The sequence below is a fragment of the Diabrotica undecimpunctata genome, chromosome 2 (genome assembly GCF_040954645.1).
Source record: "Diabrotica undecimpunctata isolate CICGRU chromosome 2, icDiaUnde3, whole genome shotgun sequence".
Taxonomy (NCBI): domain Eukaryota; kingdom Metazoa; phylum Arthropoda; class Insecta; order Coleoptera; family Chrysomelidae; genus Diabrotica; species Diabrotica undecimpunctata.
This window is the reverse complement of record NC_092804.1, coordinates 31,645,164-31,668,868: the sequence shown is the minus strand read 5'-3', so window position 1 is coordinate 31,668,868 and position 23,705 is coordinate 31,645,164. Positions and strand designations below refer to the sequence as shown.

The window sequence follows — 23,705 nt, the reverse complement described above, 5'->3', positions numbered from 1 at the left end:
AACAAAAGTTGGAATTCTCGATATTTTACAAGGAGAAACAATAATATTAGGGTAATAAACAAAAATGACGCATCCAAAATAAAAGCAATGGAAATGAATTATTGGAGAAGATGTTGCCAACCCACTAGAAGAGATAGAGTAAGGAATACTGAAATCAGAGAGCGTATGGGCATAGACATTGACGTCCTGGAAACTATAGAATGCAAAAGGCTGAAATGGTATGGCCATGTAGAAAGGATGAATGATCAACGATGGCCAAAGAGAATGTTACAGTGGATCCACACCAACCGCAGGAAAAAGGGAAGACCAAGAAGATCGTGGAGACAAGAAGTAAAAGGTGCAATGGAAGATAGGGGTCTACAAGTAGATGACTGGAACGATCGCAAGCGTTGGAAGTTAGGTTGCGAGAAACGGCGGCAGCTGTAATAAACTCGTTATATATATAAACAATAATATTATCATTCTCGCAATCTTTCTCTGATTCACAGTCAAAATTTTTATTTCCCAATGCATCTTCATTAAAGGTCAGTTCACTCTCTTCATCATCAGGTTCTTTCTACGATGGAATATCTTCTTAAAGTTCGTTTACCAAATCTTTCTTGTATAAAATAGAATCAAACTTACCAGATAAGATATAAATTAGCTGTCTAAAAATATAAATATAAAAATACGGGATGCCGTGTCTCTCAGACTTTACCCGTAATAGCTGTTAAATAAAAATGCATAAAATCCTTAATAAAATTTAAACCCACGCCTCAACAAAAATTGTTATCGAAATATCCCGAACACTTTTCGACCGTCTGAGTTTGTGAGACCCGGCGCCCGACTGGAAGGTTAAAATTGATTAATATATTCATTCCCGGTGTTTATTTAAAAAAAAATTACACCAAAAAAGGGGCGGTATCCGTCCACCCCAGGGTAAAAGCACCCTACGGCACAGGGTCAACTTCGAAGTTGAGAATAAGTAGAACCTATTGCCAAATTTTGCTGCAAATCGGTGCAGGCTCAGAAAATTATAGTAACGGTGTATTTTACGTTCATTGTCTAGAGTATATTTCAATGTTTTTCCAGAAATATTTGCTACAGAGATGTACGCTGTTTTCATGTTTTTAAATCTTTACAGACTATTTTTGATTCACTTTTTTACATCTTTTTTAGGCATTATCAGAGTAAATGTGACAACATTTCATAAAATCGGTATTATTTATTTTTGTTTAGTTTAGTTTATTTTTTCAGGGAATTCTTGGGCAGATGCTTCTTCTGTTATATAAAAGGTAAAAAATCTATAAACGCTTTCTTAAATCTATTAATAGTCTGGTTTCTACTGTATATAATTATATTTAAAAATTAATTGTCTTCCTGGTCTACAAAATATTTGAATTCTTAAACGTAAGAGGCTTATACCATTTTCGTTATAACAGAGATATCTGCTTACCTGCTGTTATTTCAGCACGATCCTAAATACTTTCAAATCCCAAACTGATTTCAACAAAACTTTCAAAGCGAAATGCATAGTAAATAAGCCTGTCGGCTATAAATTTAACCAAATTCTGCATAGACATGGAAGTGGATTTCTGTATCCACCGATATGATATCCACGACGAAAGAACGAGAGAGAGCGTGCAGGTACACGCTCCAAGAGGCAGCAAAGAAAGACGGCATGAGGTGTGGATACAAGACAGCCAATGAGTAGTTGAAGCTGGGATTACGAAGGAGTTATCTCTAATTTGAGACGGATTTACTGTGCCGGGAATCCTTTAAATTGGAAACTGACAGGGTAGTAGCTGAATATTTTTGAGCTGAGGGAATGGGAAAACTGTGTCCTGTTTAATTTTGAAATTAGTTGTCAAATAAAAAATATTTTAAAAATAATATAAAATTATACATAAAGTGTAGGGACAACATCTAAATATGTAATATAATTTACATGGTTTGGACTACAATTTCATTATACATTGATCAAAACTAAAAGGGAGCCACTGATGATACTGGTTTTCAATTTTCGGTTACAAAAACCGTTGGTATGGAATTCTCAAAAAAGAACTTCTCAAATAATCTCAATCTCAAGTTTTTCAATACATCGCTATCCTTCAAATCATGTGTAAAATTCTTAGGTATGTGGTTTGATAATCAACTTACTTGGAAAGAACATATTAGACAATTAGTTGTGACTTGTCATAAGAAACTTAACCTAATGAGAACACTGTCAAATAGATATTGGGACTCTGATCTCTTTACCTTACTTACAATCGACAGAACTCTAATTAGATCAAAAATTGATTGGGGATCAATCGCTTACGCCTCTGATTCCCCCACATTGTTAAAACAGCTAGACTCTATTCACAACACTTAGACTCTCTCTTGACGCATTTCGAACGTCACCGGTGGTAAGTTTATATTCTGAAAGTGGATAGCTTTCATTATATCACCGCCGAACACTTTCACACGCAATGTCAATAGCCTAAAATGTAAACAAACCTCTATTTAATAATACGTTCACTAATAAATATATAAATCTCTTTACCAATAGTACCAAACATAAGCCTTACTATGAGCGAGTACGGTGTTACCTGAGATGTCTTAATATCGAATTCCCAATTACCTTTCCAATCAATATTCAAAGCCACTCTACTTGGATAATTAATACCCCAAATTTAAATACTTGTTTAACCCAATACAACAAACATATTAACTGTTACGCAGAGATTAAGAATAATCTAGATCTAATTCTCCGTCAGCATTACCAACATTGCTATAAAATCTTTACAGATGCATCTAAGTGTGATAAAGGAGTGGGTGCTGCATTCGTTACTCCAAGTATTCGATACATATCAAGTTCGTCTTCCAACCTTCTTTTGGATTTTCTCTGCTGAGCTCTATGCAATGTTTAAAGTTATCATGCATATAAATTCCTAACTCTGTTATCTTAAGTGACTCACTTAGCGCCCTTCAAACCATTAAACAGATCTATTCTAAAGGTCCCCTTGAGAAACTGGTAAAACTAGAACTCATGAAGGCTCAAGAAAATTCTAGGAGTATCAGATTTATATGAATTTGATCCCACATTGGCATTGCTGGCAACGAAAGTGCTGACCAGTGCGCGAGTGAAATTGCTAAATGTGTCGATATAGAAAAAGCAGGGAATCATAATACCGCGAGTGATATAAAAGCTTTTATAAAAAAACGAGTTTTGTGCAAGTGGAAAAACGAATGGCAGTCTTCTCAAACATCACTGAAGCAAATTAAAAATAACGTTACAGCTTGGGAACCCTCAACCAGGAACAGAAGAGAACAATTGGTGATAACGAGATTACGAATTGGACACACGAGACTTACTCACTCATATTTACTGTCCAAAAGTGATCCACCTATTTGTGAAACGAATGGCCGTTTGAATGGCTAGTGGGGCTGAATTCCTCTTCACATCCGAATCCGTCGGCGAGGGACATCCAGATAAAATGTGTGATTAAATTAGTGACTCTATCTTGGACGTACATTTTAAACGAGATTCGAATGCCAAAGTTGCCTGTGAAACCATTGCAAAAACTGGAATGATTCTCCTCTGCGGTGAAATTACATCAAAAGCCTTTGTCGACTATAAAAAAGTTGTCAAAGAAATGACAACTCTTCAAAATAATTTGACTAGAAGACATGCAACGTTTTATTTGCTTATTTGCATTGTATCAACAGTCTCCAAATACTGCTGCAAGTGTACACATTAATAAAAGCGAGGAACCAGGAAGAGGAACCAGTGGCTTACGTTCGGTTATACCTCAGATGAAAGAGACGAATGTATGCCACTTACAGTAGTATTAGCATACATATTGTATCACAGAATTGCTGATTTGAAATAATCTGGAGAATTCTGTTTGGCCAGACCAGATTCACAAACACAGATTACCGCAAAAAACACTTTCCAACTTGGCGCTTGCTTTTTACAAAGAGTTCACACAGTCGTTGTTTCGCTCCAACACCACAACAAAATCAGCTTGGAAGAATTGGTAACCGAAATCAAGGAAAAAGTAATTAAGTAATTAATGTGCGAATAATTATATTATCTCTAAATGGAACTTTGACCGTTTGCTGCAAGGAGAACTCATGCTGCTATAAATTGGTCTGAGTGGTATATTGACCTAAGTTATTTTTGGTCTCCACGGACAGGTATGGAGGTCTACTGCAGTGAAGTTATAACGTTATAAACGTCGCATGTTTTATGTATTTCTTTAAATAACTAGTTTATTCCAATTTCTTTTGATTTGATTAATTTGGAAACTTTCTGTTTTGTTTTACTATTTTTATTCTCAAGATAGTTGGGGCTCAATTTTTCTATTAACTAAATATCTTGTTTAACAATTATTCTTTAATTTAAATTTTCATTTATTTCAGTTCTATTTTCATTTATTCTTTGTATACCTCCCTATTCATACCCCCTCCCGTATATAACCTTTTACCCACTTAAAATAGTTTCAAATATTGGTCTGTTAGCAATTCTGATTTCCATCTCTGAATCATCGCTTTAAAATAACAGAACTAGTGATGTATCTTTTATCTATTAACAATAGAATTTTAGTTTGGAAACCGATTTTTACTGTTCAATTTCTAACTGCTTTTCTATATTATATTAAATTCTGTCTTGTCCTCTTTTTGTAGGGACACCCAGTCACCACAAAGGTATGCTATCACAATGGACCAACATCTCCATTGAAGCCTGCTTATATGTCAAACCAACATTCTACATGGCAGACTACATTTAAAAGACTAACTTCTTTTATAAGACCACACTTAACCTCCAGAACAGTCAGTGTATAAATATAATTGCCATAACTATTAGTTTACGTTTTTGTTAATTTATACAGCTTAGGCAACTTTTGCGGAAGCATTAGAAGACACGGAATTAGGCATTAAGGTGAACGGCATACCAATTAGCAACCTACGCTATGCGGACGACACAGTGATTATAACTGATAATTTGGAAGATCAGCAGTTATTATTTGATAGGGTGACTAGCATAGGTAAAAAATATGACCTCAAAATCAACATTTTGAAAACGAAATATATGGTCATTAGCAGAAACCCTCCAGAAAACCCGATAATATGCATAGGTGACGATCGCATAAAACGCGTGAAAACTTTTAAATACCTTGGCACCACAATCAATGACCAATCGGATCCACAACAAGAGATAAAAACCCGAATACAAATGGCAAGACAAGCTTTTGTGAAATTCAGACCGCTCCTATGTAATCAAAACCTAAATTTCGAAATACGCTACAGAATGGTCAAGTGCTACATATGGTCCATCTTGCTTTATGGCATGGAAACGTGGACTTTGAAAAAAACATCTATCAACAAACTTGAAGCATTTGAAATGTGGTCATTGAGAAGAATGATGCGCATACCTTGGGTGGATAGAGTTCGAAACGATGACGTCCTTAAGAGAGCCGGCGTGGAAAGAGAACTCTTTGAATTAATTAAAAAACGCAAGATTGGTTACCTTGGGCACATATTGAGAGGAGCAAAATATGAAATACGACAGTTAATCCTACAAGGGAAGATCGAAGGTAGGAGGGGAGCCGGCCGCAAACAATTATCCTGGTTAAGGAATATTAAAGAATGGACAGGAATACACAATACAGGCGAGCTGTGTCACGCCGCCAAGAACAGAATTTTAGTAATGAGATAGTCGCCTACGCACTTTGGTGTATGGCATGTTAAGAAGAAGAAGGCAACTTTTGTTAATTTTTTTTGTTTCCCTTTGTTTAATAAATATGATCACTTAATGTGCTGTTTGTGATCATTGATCACAAATACAGGGTCACTACAGAAAGAAATAAAACGTAGATGTAATCTAACAAAAGTCTCGGTAGGAAATATGGGCAAAATATGGAGTGACTCTCAAATTTCGCGAACTCTAAAAATAAGGTTGATCAACTGATTAATATTCTCAATACTGACATATGGATGTAAACCTCAGACCCTATGACAAGCGGAGAGAAGAAAGATAGACGCCACCGAAATATTTAGTTGGAAGAAAAAAGAATGTTGCGAATTCAGCAAACGGCTATCCAGCAAAAAACCATCTCCAACAATAAAATACTTTGGACATGTTATGAGAGCAGACACTTATTATCCAAGGAAAAGTAGAAGGTCGAATATCCGATTGGAGATATTCCTCGATCACGAGGAATATCTCCAACAAGAAGATGGATCCTTAAAGATGGATAGAGATCTTTGAAGACGGGCAATACACAATATTACGATAACCACTACACTCCCTCCGGGGAGTCAGCATTGCAGAGAGTATATACTCCTTTATTTGTCCCTACCAAATTTCTCATTGTGCAAGTTTGCTTTAAGGTAAGAGGCACTTACACTTAAGACAGAGCTGGTCGAAGATCCAGTAATAAAATTTGCATTTCAAGTGTCTTTCAATACTTACATGACTGACGTGTCATTTTATTGTTGAACAATTAGCACCCAATGATCTAGGTAGTGACTCCACTGTTAGATATTAGTTGCTTTATTGTAACAAGGTATTAATGTTCTTCATTGATAGTCTGTCCAGTAATTGTTAAATTTAGATGTTCTGCTTATTTTTTTTCAAATGTTTGGTTACGTTGTTGTTTTGTGTAGGGTCCATTTGTAACCAGATCTTGAAATTTCTACTTACTATTGAGTTTTGTTTATGGTAACGGTTGCACCGCCTTGTCTGCTTGTAACATTGTTATGAACTCGATTTTTTTTTCAACATTTAATAGCTTTAATAGCTCTTTGTAGCTCTTTACTTACATTTATTTTCGATTTTTTGCTTTTTTCTGTATTCTGTATTCTGTGGTCTGTATTTTTCTTCTGTTGATAATTGGTTAACAGGACATTTTAAAAAAGCTAATTATAGTCAATTTAAACAATATCTATAAACAAATTATTTTATACTCAGAAAGTGTATTATTTGATCACAAAAATTTTATTAAATTATTTAGGACGCTTATACAAGATATAAAATTGATTTATTAGTGAAAATATTATTAAATGCCCCAACGACTTTTAAATTCTCTACAATTTAAACAATTAGACAGAATTTATATTTATATTGTTTTAGGAACTCAATACCAACATTTATAAGTATTGCGTGTACTTGGATTATATTTGAAATGTCATTAGCCGATTGGAATCGATTTCTGTTTAAATCTAACAACATGGAACCTAGAATAAACCAACAATACACTTTTAAATTTGTGTGGATTACTTAATGATTTATTTAAATCTTTATGATAGTACGTGTATTTGATTATTTACCTACACTACTATTTTCTACTGTTAGTCTAGGGAAAGTATACGAGCTAAAACTATGGCAAATAGTAATCACGAAGAATTCATAAAATTATTCTATAGTGACCTTTAGTACAATTAATCAAAATCGGTATAAAAACAGATAATACACCTTTACCCAAAGAAAAATCATTATTGGTAACAATAATCTGGTTTGATATTTGACTTGAGAGACAGTGTTCTATTTAACTTTTTTGATCTTGTCATAAAAAAATTTCCAAAGACCAATTCCAGCATAACTTGTTAAAATAAAAAAAAGTTTAAATATTTACTTCATTAAGTGCATAATTAGAACACCAGAAAAAAGTTCTTCCATTTTAATTTGTTTTTTGTCCTTGCGAATTAGGGCTCTCCTATTTTTAAGGGTTTTTCTGTTTTAAAATTTAATATTAAATCGGCGATAATGGCGGAGATGAAACCCCATGCCTCTGTCAAAACGGTCAGCTTTATGGAATCTAAAGAAAGCAAGAATTCGCAAAAACTAAAACAACAAATTTGTACGTCTCAACTTTTAATGTCAGATCCTTGAATAAAGACACAGAAATCAGCAAATTAGAAGAAGAAATCGAGAAATTAAAATGGCACTTAATTGGGATCGCGGAAATGAACAGAAAAAATTTAAACTGCTTAACATTACAAACTGGCATCTAATATTTTAAAGGAAGGGAAGAAGAAAGTCTAGATGACGTTATCTTTCTAATTTCCAATAGATATGGGCATAGAATTGAGCAATATGTAGGAGATTCAGAAAGAGTAGCAATAATATAACTTCAAAAAAGCAAAACTCAAATAACAAAATCGAATCATTCCTCAGCGATCTTCACGGTTCAATACATGATCCACCTGCTTCGTCACAACAGAATCTAAAAACAATCATTATAAATGCCAACTTTTTACAAAGTATTAAACAGAAATAATACTAATTAAATAATTCCTAATAAATTATTAGGAATGGTAATTGTCAATACGTTTCTGAGAGTATACTTGAGAATGACAATATACTGGGATCGCACTGTGCTCACAGACCAAACAGTACCACATAATAGGCCAGATCTCGTACTTGTTAATAAACTAACGAGACAAACAAACACTAATCGATAAGGTGATACTCAACAACAATAATCTTCGTGTTAAATACAAAGAACAGATCGCCAAGTACAGAGATCTGGAAATACAAATAAGGAGACAATGGAGAATGGAAAGTACCTAGACGATACCTATTATTGTTTCTACTACTAGAGTAATTCCGAAGAACGATCTTGAAAACATAAAAAAGCTGGATCTAAATGAACATCTATATAAAACCATGCAGAAAGCTGTGCTACTCTCGACGTCCAGATGCGTACGAAAATTTTTGGGAGATACACCGACGTATTAAGTCACCTGCGACTCGATAACATGGAAAGAGTCCAACCAGAGCTCAATTCTTTTGATATCGTAGGTTTATGGGATGAGTAAATATTCCCCTTAGAGGGAGTGTGAGCCGTAAGGCTAATTCTGGATTATAGTAATAATAATAAGCAAAGGATAGGTAGAACATGCCATCAGATAAATAAAAACGACGGAATTCGGATTATTCGAGCAGGGTTCCCTTCATGTGAAATCTTTTTACATCGACCACTTGTCACTATTGTTAGCTAGTTTCAACTACTTTTTTAATGTTTCACTGATGATACTATATCAAAAACGTTTTGAAGAGTTGTAATTATTTTGGATAAGCTTTTAATATATTTTTAATAAAATATACCCTTATATCGAAAATACCCTTTTACAAAAAATGGGAGATGAGTATGAATATGTCTAAAACAGAATATATGCGAATAGGCAGTGAAGACGAAGACCCGGATTTGGAAATTAGACAAATGAAAAGGTGCTACGAATACAAACATTTTCGAAGTATTATCTGCAGTAAAGGAACAACGGAACGAGATATAGACTATAGGGTGCAACAAGGCAGGAAGAGTGTTCAAATTCTGAATTCGATACTTTGGTCCAACAAAGCTACTATGAGAACTAAAATGACTATCTACAAAGTAATTGTAGAGCCCATTCTTACGTATGGAGCAGAATGTTGGCAAATGACAGTAAAAGGAAAGAAAAAAGTTGACACGGTTGAAATTGGCTACCTGAGAAGAGCTTGCCGTATATGAAGAGTAGAACGTATACCTAATTCTGAAATTAGAAGAAAAACAGATAGAGTACATACAACTTCTGAAAGAATAGAAACTAGACAGTTAATATGGTATGGACACGTACAGATAATGGACGACAACAGATGGCCAAAAAGAGCTATGGAATACAATCCGAGTAATAGAAGGAAACGAGGAAGACCAGCCAAGTCTTGGATACAAGGTGTTATGGAAACCAAGAAAGACAGAGCCATTGATGAAGACACTTGGAGAGATAGAAAAAGATATCGAAATGCGGGAAGCGGCAGAAGCTGTAGGATCTCCGCTTATATATATATATATATATATATATATATATATATATATATATATATATATATATATATATATATTTCTTTGTAGTACCAATTGACTTCTGGACGAAAAGTATTCCCATTTGGCATCCGTGAATATTCACGGGCCACAATATACAGCGAATTCTGTTGCGGTACCAATTGGCATCAATCGCTGTTGCGGTTTCTTTGGCATCGATTGGCTTTGGACCTTTAGCATCCATTGGTTTATGACTCAAGTCGACAATAATACCTAAAGGTTTCGGTGGAATTCTACCTGAGTCAATTCATCTGTTCAGTCATTGTAATATTTTGTTGTCGAAACGGATGTTTAAAAATTTTATATTACTCTATCTATAAATTGTAGGCAGGTAGTTATTGCTTTTTTCGAGATTGAATATTTTTGTTTTAAAATTATGACAGCTTCAAATTTGATTTAATTTGCTAAATACTTTTATTTTACATTTTTTAAGCTCAGTAATTTAAAAATGTTTTATCGTCTTTTAACAACTTCTAGTCTGATTATTCCCTGAGTAAAAGAGCTCTGTTGTAATGAATTATTTGGTATTACTAAAGAAATTCTGGTATAGTAGGATTAAATGTTAAAATTAAATGTTACAATGATTGTAACTTCATGTCTTGGGCTGTTACGTCGCATTATGGGCTATATGGGCTGTATTTTCTCGTTCTTGTTCGAATTTCTCTTCGATTTGCATTTTCGATGACACTTTCCAATATTTTAGCAAATTCAAAGTCCATGAAAAATACTTAGAAAGCAAACAAAAGTACTTATAAGAGTATACGACCATTTGATAACACTCACTGTGAAAATTTTTGCAAGTGAAGATGTTTAAGACAACAGGCACATTATTGCCGAACGCACAGTGCACATAACTTTCTCCTTTATTTTTTGGTATCTGACTTCTTACAACTGTGTGTATTTTTCTTTCCTCTGCCCATACTTCTCGTACGTCACTGAATCTGGTTTGATGTGGTATTATATAATAATAGATGCACAATCAAAACGAACCAGATTCTTTTACATTAAAAAGAGATAAAATATTATGTCCATATACTATGAAAAGCAATAATTAAAAAAGAGTCGTATTTTAACACATATTTGTTTTTCTTTAACCGTTTGTTAATAAATAATATATCAAAATTTATTCGACATAATGTATGTTTTATTTTAAGGCTGTAACATAAAAATAAGAATTACCTGTTATGAAGGCACTACATAGGTAATTATTATCTGTACCTAACAAAAACCAATTTTATCAAAATCAACCTAGTTTGAAATATATGGAGTCTCGATTATATCTCATGGTTGTGCTTGCCCTACGTAGAAAAAAATAAAATAAAATTACTGAAATCTCTTGGGAATTGAAGTACTCAAGAATTGAAAAGATGTTGAAATTACTGTAACTTTGAAGAAGTTGAAAATCAAATGTTTAAAGGTACACTTTTTTTAAACAAAATTCAGAATCAGTATTTTATCTCTTAACTTCATTAGAAGTGAATAATAAAGAAGTTATATACATACAAAAGGTTTTTGTAAGAAACACAGTTGCAAACATATAATTTACAAAATTTCTTGGTCTCTCTTTTTAAAATGGCGATACATAGCTTTCAACGTAAACAAAGTTTTAGGAGTAGTGTCCACTTAATAGCTTCTAATGGTAATAGTGGGTTAGGGACAATTAAAACCTAGTTAATGTTTAAAATTTGCCAATGTTTTTACTTTATTTTAAGTCTTTATCAAGGCTATACATGGCACATACCTATAATGGTACATAAAATGATCCATTGTGATTTATATACAGTGAGGTCCTAAGGTAACGGATAAATTCAATATTTTTGTAACTAAAAATCTTTTGACGAAATCCTCATGTAGGTCGGTTTTTATTTTTTGTTGTGCATTTTTTTCAATAGAATCTTTTTATACAGGGCGTGTCGTGTAACAGTGGCCAATACCAACTTTCTTATTTTAGATACAACACCCTGTGTATTATTATATTTTTGAATTTCTTAGAATATTAGGTAAAATTTATATTTAATCTTCTATTCTTATCTTTAACCGTTTTTAAGTAATCGAGGTTGGAAAAGTGACATTTCGTGTATTTTTCCTCACAAAATCTAAACAGTTCGACCTAGAGTAAAATGGTTTTTACATTATTACTTACACATTACTTTTTAATATGCTATCTAGTAGTATCAAACCCAGAGATGATAGGATTATATTCAAAATGACAAATTTTGAAATTTAGGGCCGATCACGACAATTTTCGTATTTTATTTTTATTTAATACCACTAGATAGCATATTAAAAACTAAGATAGTAATATAAAAACTAATTAAAATGGACCAAATCCAATAGTTGGCTGTATACCCTGAATCAATATAAAGACAAAAGCTTTTTGTAAATACAAAAAGCTTTTGTCTTAATATAAAAACCATTTTACTCTAGATCGAACTGTTTAGATTTTGTGAGCAATTGTCACTTTTCCAACCTCGATTACTCAAAAACAGTTAAAGATAGGAATAGAAGATTGAATATAAATTTTATCTAGAATATTCTTAGAAATCAAAAGATATAATAATATGCAGGGTGTTGTATTTAAAATAAGAAAGTTGGTATTGGCCACTCTTACACGACACGCCCTGTATAAAAAGATTATATTGAAAAAATGCACAACAAAAAACAAAAATCGACCTGTACGAGGATTTCGTCAAAATATTTTTAGTTACAAAAATATTGCATTTATCCGTTACTTTAGGACTCACATGTCGTATGGAAATAATCAACATTGACCACACCGGGTTTATTTAAAAAAAAATAGCCTCGATAAAAACGTAAAATAGGTAAAGTCTATACGTTAGCAATTGTACAAAACCCACTATTACCATTAGAAACATAGACTAGTTAGAAACTTTATTTTAAAACTAGAACAGCTAAGAAAAAATGAATGTTTGTCCAACCTCAAATTCTATCTACAACATTTCATTGGATTTACAAAATCCAAGAGAAAATATTAATATGACGACGTTTTAAAACGTTAATAAAATTAGGTTTAATTCAATAAGAAAGTAATGAAGGATACATTAAAACTATAGGATTGTAATAGAATATTTTATTGAAACTCGTAATCACTTGAATGAATTATTGTGATTTATATTTATTTTGTACAAATACTTTTATTGTGTACCATTTCCTGTTTTTAAAAACATTTGGATACTTTTCTACCAAATTTAAAACTTCCATTTTTTTTGGCGGAATTTTCTTCTTAATATGACGTGCAAAGAATTTTTGCGTAAGTTCTTTTTCCTCTTTTGTCCATGGAACTAAAATACGTTTACCTTTCTCCTGTATTCTATTTTGTGACGGGATGTTTACTTCATTTTGTTGAAGAATAGGTTGATTAGTATTTTCTTCGTCACTATCAGCTTCTTCTGCGTCTTCCAATATCTCGTTATCGACTTCAATCTCATTTAAATTTCGATTTTTATATTGGTCAATATTAGTGTTTTGAGCGAGCAATAATATTTTGGAAACTTTTGCGGTTTGGTAAATGTCTGACGGGAGACGATACCACTCATCATGAGTTTTTGAGGTATGCCCCATAAATTTTGCTAGTTGTTCTAGTTCACCCTTTTCCATTTTTAAAATTTGTATTATTGTTGCTTAACTGCTACTGTTGTTATAAGTGTTTTCTGAGGCGAGTTGACGTGAGGGTAGTGATTTTGTTTGCATCATTCAACACCTTAGAAGCATGCTTTCTGAGAACATGATATCCACTGATGCAGTTAATAGTATTCGGTTTGCCAAATAGGTATTCGTTGTAAGAGGTATAAAAATTATTCCTATATTTAATTAAAGTGTCAACTCCACTTTTGGTCAATTTGTCAAACAGAACAGGTACGCCTCTACCTCTCTTACCTCTTATTACTATGCGTTTTAAAGAGTGAACTAAAATTTTCTCGGTTTCTGTTAGGACTTTCTCAAACTCTTTAGAAGATTGAGAATCATGATGTTTTAAATAAATATCTAAAGGTAATCTCTGCAGCTCCCCTACTCGTCTCTTATTAAAAAGTAGTAAGCTGCAATATGTACCTTCGAGCAGACATTTGTACGCTTGTGTGTTATTCACATTTTCATCCAGGTGAGTTATTGAAGATGTTATAAGCTCATCCAGATAAGTCTTCATTTTCTGAAAAAAATATGAAATGGATATTGATAAGAGTGGATTGCATTCTCATTTACATTTGAGATTCAGAGGACCTTGTCCCCTTAAGCAGAACGGGCAACTTTCCAATGGAGAAGCCAAGCGTCACTGATGAGGTCTGGCGGACCGAAACTGCTGTTTATCGTTTCACACTTGATGGGTTGTGTTGATCTGCGACCATTGGATCAATAGTATAATTCAATGCCAGTAGGTGTATTACCCCTCGGAGTAGTGGTTTTTGTTGATCCAAACATAATTGGTTGGGTTTCGGTGACCTAAACCGATCAGCAAAGGGCTCTTGTTGTTCCAAGTTGTACATGGGTGACCTGGCAGCATTGCACACGGAACACCGGTGATGACATATTAAATGTTGATCAGTTAAGAATGGATTGCATTCTCATTTACATTTGAGATGCAGAGGACCTTGTCCCCTTAAGCAGAACGGACAACTTTCCAATGGAGAAGCCAAGCGTCACTGATGAGGTCTGGCGGACCGCAACAACTGTTTGGCGTTTCACACTTGATGGGTTGTGTTGTGCTGCGACCATTGGATCAATAGTATAATTCAATGCCGGTAGGGGTATTAGCCCTCGGAGTAGTTGTTTCTGTTGATCTAAACATAATTAATTAAGTTTCGGCGGCCTAAACCGATCAGCAAATGGCTCTTGTTGTTCCAAGCTGTACATGGGTGACCTGGCAGCATTGCACACGGAACACCTGTGATGACATATTAAATGTTGATCAGTTAAGAGTGGATTGCATTCTCATTTACATTTGAGATTCAGAGGACCTTGTCCCCTTAAGCAGAACGGACAACTTTCCAATGGAGAAGCCAAGCGTCACTGATAAGGTCTGGCGGACCGAAACAGCTGTTTGGCGTTTCACACTTGATGGGTTGTGTTGTTCTGCGACCATTGGATCAATAGTATAATTCAATGCCGGTAGGGGTATTAGCCCACGGAGTAGTTGTTTCTGTTGATCCAATCATAATTGGTTGGGTTTCGGTGACCTAAACCGATCAGCAAATGGCTCTTGTTGTTCCAAGCTGTACATGGGTGACCTGGCAGCATTGCACACGGAACACCTGTGATGACATATTAAATGTTGATCAGTTAAGAGTGGATTGCATTCTCATTTACATATAAAATACTAGCTTTTATCCTCGATTCGATTGTGATGGCGTCTTCTGCCGAGAAGTATCCCTTGAAAATACAACTTTTTTTAATAAAATGTATCATCTGTGCTTATTTGTGTCCCTGTCAAAATTGCAAAAATAATCAATATGATCGGTTAAAAAGTTAAACAGGGAATGCGAAAAAAAACAAGCCGACAAACACCTTACACTCACATTTATAATATTAGTTAATATTTTCACAGAAAAAAAGACAAAGCATAACCAGAGATAGATAAAAACTAAGCATCTTAACGAAAGAATCTTATTAACACAGCGCCAAACCACATTTTCAAAATTCACAACATTTTTAATGCATTTACAACCCCTAACATTAAATGCTTTTTAATACACAACGTTTTAGCAATGTGCTTCAAAAAATTATACACATGGCGCTGAGAAATAAGGTTATAAAACCTTTCAAAAAGAATAAAAGACTGCAGATAACAAGAAAGTAAGATAAAACCAATAATATATTGTAAATCCAAAAACTAAACAAAAAATATCCATTCTAAGAATTAAACTCAAACGCGAATCGACCAGATGTTACTCGAACCTTTATAAACCTGGAATCTAAGACAATCTAAGTGACTAACTGGCTTCCAAAATCGTATCACATCCTGTAGATGCCAATTGAACCGCTAAGCTGTAACGACATGAATATCGCTTCAACTCAATATACACAAATCGATGGTGGCGCTGCTTATTTTTTGCCTCGAACTACGATTTATTTACGAATCAAAAAACGGTCCAATTGGATTCCGGGTTCATATCGCGTAAAGAGCCTTATAATATCATCCACTATGCGTTTCTGATATTATTTTGAAGAGGTCAATTGGCATCCGAATACCGGATGCCAATTGACCAGCGGAAGCCAATTGAACCTACAACTTTACATGTGGGAAGTCAATTGTTACCGTAAATAAATATATATATATATATATATATATATATATATATATATATATATATATATACCCTTATATAACACAAGACTTTACTTCTTTGTAAGTTTTTTAAACTATGGTATACAGCCAATCACTGAGAGTTTCATCTGTTACTTTGTTTCTCATAGAAATATTGAAAAAAGAGAAAGAGGAACCTTCTAATATCTTTAGACGCTTTTTAATAAATGCTTATTTAAGAAAAGTGTGCCTCAGCAGTGGAACAAAGGGAATTACATCCTAATTCACATAAAGGGTGACACCACAGCTCTAAAAATTTATCGATTAATTTTGCTTCTTTCACAACTATACAAAATATTGACTAATCTCATTACTAACACTAAAACTTGATGAATACCAACGAGTAGAACAGGCTGAATTTAAAAAGGGGTACAGCACTTGTGACTACTTTCACACCCTAAAAGTTCTTATAAAAAGGTAATCAAGTATACACTTTCCCTCTGTTTATCTTTTAGAAATTATGAAAAAACATTTATAGTGTGGAATTGTAGGTCATCGGGGGAGTATTGGTTAACAGCCGAACAGACTCTAGATATAGAAATATAAGCTCGTACGATACAATATCTTTAAAACTATTTCTGTCGAAGGCGAGGAATTTCTGTCAATAGAAATTATTTCACTCATCTTAGATATGTCGACGATGTAGTTATAATAGCGCCCAACTAAAACAAATTTGAGAGGATGATGGTAGAATTCCCAACAAATCAGATTTAAAATGGACCTCAACAAAACGAAACTCATATCAAAACAAAGAGGACAAACCGGTAATTACAGTACAGGGAATCATCGTATAACATGTAGATAAATACCTTTATCTGGGTCAAAATGTAAAACTAAATAAAGAAAATTAAACAACGGAAATAGAAGGGTAGGAATGGAATAGGCTGCTACAAAAATGAAAAAATACCTCGTAGACTTCGAACCAGAGCATTAAATTCTTGTGTCCTTCCTGTCCTAACATATGGAGCTCAGACATAGACATTCATCAAAACAGAACAAATTTAAAAAATTTAAGCTACAGAACAACATATGGTGGGCATTTCCACCTTCAGCATGGTCGATACAACAGAGGAATAGGGAGTTACTTTATGGAGCCGAGATATCACGAGGAAGACCTAAAATGCAGTGGAGCGATGACATTAAAAGTGTTGCAGAACCAACACGGAAACGTCTGGCACGAAATACAGAAGCATGGAATGAAATAGGGGAGGCTAATATTCAAAATAATAAATGGAAAAAAGGATTGAAAAAAATTAAATAAACAACAGGTAAACACAATAGTCCCATCACTTTTCAGAAATGTTCTGTTCTTCTTTTTATATATCTTATCCTCAATATACTGTTCCTATATCAATGTGCAGTAAAGTAGTTCCCCACCAACACTACTCTGGCGTAACCAAGCTGATTATATGATCCACCTACTTTAAACCAATTTATTTGTTGTATGATGCAAATAGATTCATTATTCACAATCCATACAAGTGAATCGGTGAGTGAAAGAACAATATAAATGCCAAAAATGACATTTTAAACTGTAATAGCCAAAATACGTTTAATAAGTTAATGCATTCAAGATATAGGCAACTAATACATAATATATATATGAAAACGCAATTAATTATAATAGTACAACTAGATGAAAATACAAATTTCTTGCCCATGAAAAGAGGAGTTAGACAAGGTAACGTAATACCTTTTTAATCTAGACCTAGAAGACGTCTTCAAAACTACAAATTGGTTAACATATATGGCATCAATGTTAATACCAACAAGCTAAACCACCTTAGATTTGCTTACAAAATCGTAATTATAGCCAGTCAAGCTATTTTACCATAGCCGAGTATAAAGAAGGCCTTATATCCCATACATTGAAGTTGGTAAAGACAAATGTTAACCCTCAATTTTTTACCGACAAAGCCTATACAGAACCTGTCCCAATAAATGCAGAAAAGATAGACATTAAGAAACTTCTCCAATTATGTCTGAAGAGGATTAAGGTTTCTATTACCGTATTATCTTTTGGAAAGTCGTTAAGTAAAACTAGGATAACTTTACTTAACGCTCAGTCTCAAAACAAAACCAATATTATGTAGTTTCAGAAATGTAATAACATTTTTGCAAACATCTTTTTTCGGGACTTTGTTTTAATAAATTTAATTTGGCTATTTAATAAAGAAGGTCAAAAGCTACAACTTCAAAATGTATGAAAATATCAAAAAACCACTAGGTTTTGTAGAAGTGGTGTTTTTTAATTTTCGTAAAATTGCAGTTTGGGAGATGTACTATTCTTTTACTCACCGATTTAATTATACTTACTATAGATTTAGTGTTCGTATAATTAATATTTAATAACCGCCATATCATTTCTTTTATAAGCGATTAAGAAACCTTAATAATAATAAAGAGGTTATCAAATAATTTTTGAAGTTATACTTCTATACGCGCGCTCGACGTTAAAAATTTGCACGGGAGTGAATCGGTGAAATCATTACATGTGTAAGATATGAGTAAGAGAGAGACAAAAGATATATTTTCTCTCTTTCTCTCTCGAGAATAAAAATGTTCCTTTTGTATATACATTTAATATTATATATATTATATATATATAATATTATATATGTAATATAATATATATTAATATTATTATTTATGTGATATGTTTTGTATTATTTATTAAATGTTCATAATTATTTTATTATTAGATTTCAAAATAATAATTACAATAAATCACTGTATGACCGAGAGCTGTCAATTTTAAAATACGTTAGTGTCATGTCTCATTGGCAAATTTTTTATATGTTTGGTTTATACGCTGGTATATGTGATTTCGAATCTCAATATGAATTTCCTTTTTTTAGTTTGAAATATTTAAAAACCTCACGTTAATCTTATTAGATATATGTAATATACGCAAAAATGCTAAATTTTAAAATAAAATGAAAATTTACAACATAATCCGAGTTGTTGGTTCTTTATTTTTATCTTCCACAAACATTTTTTGAAGTTATACTTCTATACGCGCGTTCGACGTTGGAAATTTGTACGGGAGTGAATCGGCAAAATCAATATATATGTAAGATATAGGTAAGAGAGAGACAGAAGATATATTTTATCTCTCTCTTTCTCCCTCGAGAATAAAAATATTCCTTTTGTAAATATATTTAATATTTATTAATATTATTATTTTTTTACTAATATTATTATCATGGTAAATTAAACATATGCTTAAGTAAGTTATGTATATTGTCATTTTTAAATACTTATGAATATTGCATTTTAATTTGTATTGTATTATTATATTGAATTATGTTGCAGTATTGTGTTTTTATATTAATAACAAAATAAACAATGAATTTTACTGCAGAGTATGTGAAAGAAAATTTTTTTGCATTCATTTCCTTTTATACATATTATATGAAAATAAAAATATATATTTTCATTAAAATATTGATTCAATCCTTCATTTACTATACTCCTATTACAGGTCAAATGTTTATATACAGCAAACGATGCACCATATACCTATATACCTAATTCTTTTTCTCTTTCTGCTCTCTCTTACCTATAGCATTACATATGTAATGATTGTGCAGATTAACTCCCATATAAATTTGTAACGGCGAACGCGTGTATAGAAGTATAACTTCTACTGGCAGTCCCACTGCTACACCCGTTTTTATTTAGGTAAATAACAGACAGTTCCTGAATAGCAGGTAGTGGGGTAATTAGCGAATAATCACAAAGTATGTAATAGTCTAATTTCCATTAAAAGTTCTGAAAAACAAATGCAAATCAGTTGCTCATAACATCTTTTATCAATATGTGCAACAATAAAAAAATACGGGCTAAAATTCCCGAAAGTTAGATATTGCTATAAATTCAGTTTAATCAACTTAATGAATCGTTTCCTCAAAACTCCTCCTACATTCATACATGTGGAAATAATATAAATTGTACAAAGAGAATATCGCAAAACCAGAAATCAAATAACCAACAAGGAATTTCTTAACAAAATTAACAATAAACCTGAACTACTCCAAAAAAACTAAAAACAAAACAGAAATATTACGAGAAACATTATGAGAAACGAAGAAAAGAATTCGTCTAGGAATTACTCAAGGAAACATTGACGACAAGAGAACTACCGAAAGAAGAAGCATTTCCCCGGTAATGAACAACGTCCGAATTTAATTAATGTTAGAAGAAGAAGAAAAAGTTCAAATATTTATCTGTTTAAATGTTGAACGTGTTGTATATATTATGTTCATTTCAATTTAGGTAAAGGGAAATAAATAAAAAGACTTACAATCAATTTAGTCTAACGTGAAAGACCGGTTTAACATACAACAATTTACTATGCATCCTCAGGTGTCCGGTACGGTAAACTAAATGACGCCAAAACAAGAAATATTCTTAAGCATACTTAAAGCTTCATTATGGTTAGCTACTATTGGGTGGTCATCAGCTTTACTGCGCTATAACAAATATTGGAAGGTTCTTGAGCTAACCATAAAGGAGCTGTAAGTAGGTTTCCACGTACATATTAGAACATTTCTTGAATCGGCACTATTTAGTTTATAGTACCGGAAACCCGAGGATACATATTATATTGTAATATGCGAAACTGGATGACCGTTGTAGAATAAATTGATCGTAATTATTTTTATTTTATTTCGATTTACCTAAACTTATCTATTTGTTTTTTTTTTGTATTTTGTCATAAATTTAATTTGGATTTTTGATTACAAAATTTCGTATTAATTTAATATTTGCTTTACAACGAATCTTCTATTTATTTACATATTAAAATATATCTTTCTATTTACTTCTAAATATATAGTTCAGGTAACAGAAAGTCTTTTATGCAAAAAAATACTTTGTCTCTTGTTTTATTTTTTACATTTAATAGTGACAAGTATTTCAAAGACTCCCTACCTATATCTCGATCATTAAAGTAATTGTTGATTGCTGCAAGATCAATTAGAAAGGATCCAAGAATTCCATCCCAATCCTAGGGAATGTTCCTTCTCCCTACATAATTGATAGGTTTGAAAAATGGGGAACAACTAAGAAACTAGAACCGATAAATAAACCAATAAAGTTTACAAATGGTGTGTTATCAAGACGTTTAGCAGGAGGGCAATTGACGAGGCATTAACGACGTGCTCACAATGTTGGCGGAAGATGAAGTGGCCAGGCGGGCAGTGGCTCACCAGAATGATCTGTAAATGGAGTGTCGGATGTCGAGCAAAGCCATAATTCATTCCGTCGTGGCGCTCGCTGCGTCCTGACGCCACCAGAGGCGTCAATGACGGAAGGAACATAATGTTTTTTAATTGTTTTATAAAATAACTTTATCTTGTATAGCATTTATTAATTATTTATATTTACAACAGTAGCTAAAGCCGAAATTAACACATTGCTCAAAAAACCAAGAAAACTTTTATGGCTTGATAACTTTGTTAAAAATTACATGCAAACAATACATCAAAATTATCAGAATAATATGTTTTTTCTACCTAATTAATTATGTAGCTTATAAGCAAAAACTCATTTATTTCAAACATTATAATTAACAAGGTAAAAAGCACAACTTAAAAGTATGTTATAGTGGTTCGTAGAGTAATGTGGTATGCATCACAAAGTGATATAATACAATCAAACATTAAAAAAGTTTTTATGTATCATCTTATGAACAAGAAATTGCTCGCGATGTTACTTTAGATTGGGAATGAATTTAAAAAAAAATCGAATTTAGTAAGAAATTGATATGAAAATTACTTAAAATCAATATCGATTTTTTTAGGGTCTTTCATCATAGCGCAATCCTATATCAACAGCAAATAATTTTCTAACTTTTCTCACAATGTAGAAGATGTTCTCGCCCAATGGTTACTAAAGACGTAAATTCAAGTATAAAAATGCAGAAAAATACCAGCAGATCCACAAAATCATAAGAACGAAAATTCAAGAAGCCAAAGAAAAATGGTTTTCCAACGAATGCAGGGAAATAGAACAATACGAACAGAAATACGACAGTTACAATATGCACAAAAAATAAAATCAATGACAAATAAGAAGAAATTCAATAAGTCACCCAACAGCATAAAAGATAGCGATGGAAATCTTATCTCGGAGTCATCAACGATCTTAGAAACATGAAAATCATACATAGAAAAATTATTTGCATCTGACAGGACTGATGATCATCTATATGGAGAAGGAGAAACATGTCCTTCAATCCTTAAATCGGAGATAGAAGATGCCATTGCAGCACTAAAAAACAATAAGTCAACAGGTCCGGAAAATGTACCCTGCGAAATATTAAAGATCCTATGTAAATCAGAAAAACAGTTCCTTGATAATCTAGTTATACTTTTTAACAACATATATAATAGCGGTAAAATCCCGGAGAACTGGCTACAGTCAACATTTATTACAATCCCGAAGAAACCAAATGACCAGATCTGTGATGACTAACGGCTTATAAGCTTGATCAATCATGTCACTAAAGCGTTCACTAAGATCATTCATAGAAGAATATATGATAAATGTGAGTCAAATATCGATATATCGCAGTTTGGTTTTCGGAAAGCACTTGGAACTAGAGAAGCAGTTTTCGCTCTCCAGGTGCTTATACAGCGGTTTAGAGACGTTAATAAGGACGTATATTTGTGCTTTGTGGAATTTAGAAAAGCATTTGACAATGTCAATCATGAACAATTGATGAATATTCTGCGAAAGACAGGTATTGACGACAAGGACATTCGAATTGTGGCAAACCTATACTGGGGTCAAACAGCAAAAGCAAAAATTGGCAACGAACTCACTGGAAGGGTGCAGATCAAAAGAGATGTCCGTCAGGGGTGTATCTTATTCCCACTCCTATTCGATATTTATTCCGAGGTAATATTTAACAAATGTATGGAAAATACAAATGAGGGCATAAAAATAAACGGCGAGTTAACGAACAATATAAGATATGCCGACGACACGGTGATCCTTGCCTGTACCATAGACGAATTATAGACGAACAGGTAATGGAAAGAGTTTGTTCAGTTAGTGAGGAATACGGCCTGAGCCTTAACTTCAAGAAGACAAAGTGGACAAATTACGGATAATTAACATACTAATCGACCATGTAGAATCTTATGTGTACCTTGGCATCAACGTAAATGCAAAATGGAAACAGGCCACAGAAATTAAGGCGAGAATAGAACGAGCTAGAGCAGCATTTAACAATATGAAAAAGCTCCTCATAAGCAAGGGTTTGTCTCTTCCCCTAAAACTACGTCTAGTTAAATGCTATATTTTCTCGATCTTACTATATGGTATGGAGGCCTGGACGGTGACAGAGACGCTCACGAGAAAACTAGAAGCATCCGAAATGTGGGTGTACTGACGCATTCTTCGTATATCCTGGACCGCACATGTCACCAACATAGAGGTACTCCAAACAATCGGAAAGGAGAAAGAAATCGTGAGCACAATCAAACAAAGAAAGCTTGAATATCTAGGCCACATATTGAGACACGATAAGTACCGTCTACTGTAAT

At 33.1% G+C, this 23,705-nt stretch overlaps 1 protein-coding gene and 1 pseudogene across 1 annotated transcript in view; one reads left to right on the top strand and one right to left on the bottom strand.

The window, feature by feature from the left end:
* The window catches only part of pb (homeobox proposcipedia), a 200,970-nt gene that overhangs the window by 130,916 nt on the left and 46,349 nt on the right, over positions 1 to 23,705 (bottom strand). The gene's annotated exons all lie outside the window — the stretch shown is intronic.
* On the top strand, positions 3,459 to 4,034 carry LOC140433263 (S-adenosylmethionine synthase-like; annotated as a pseudogene).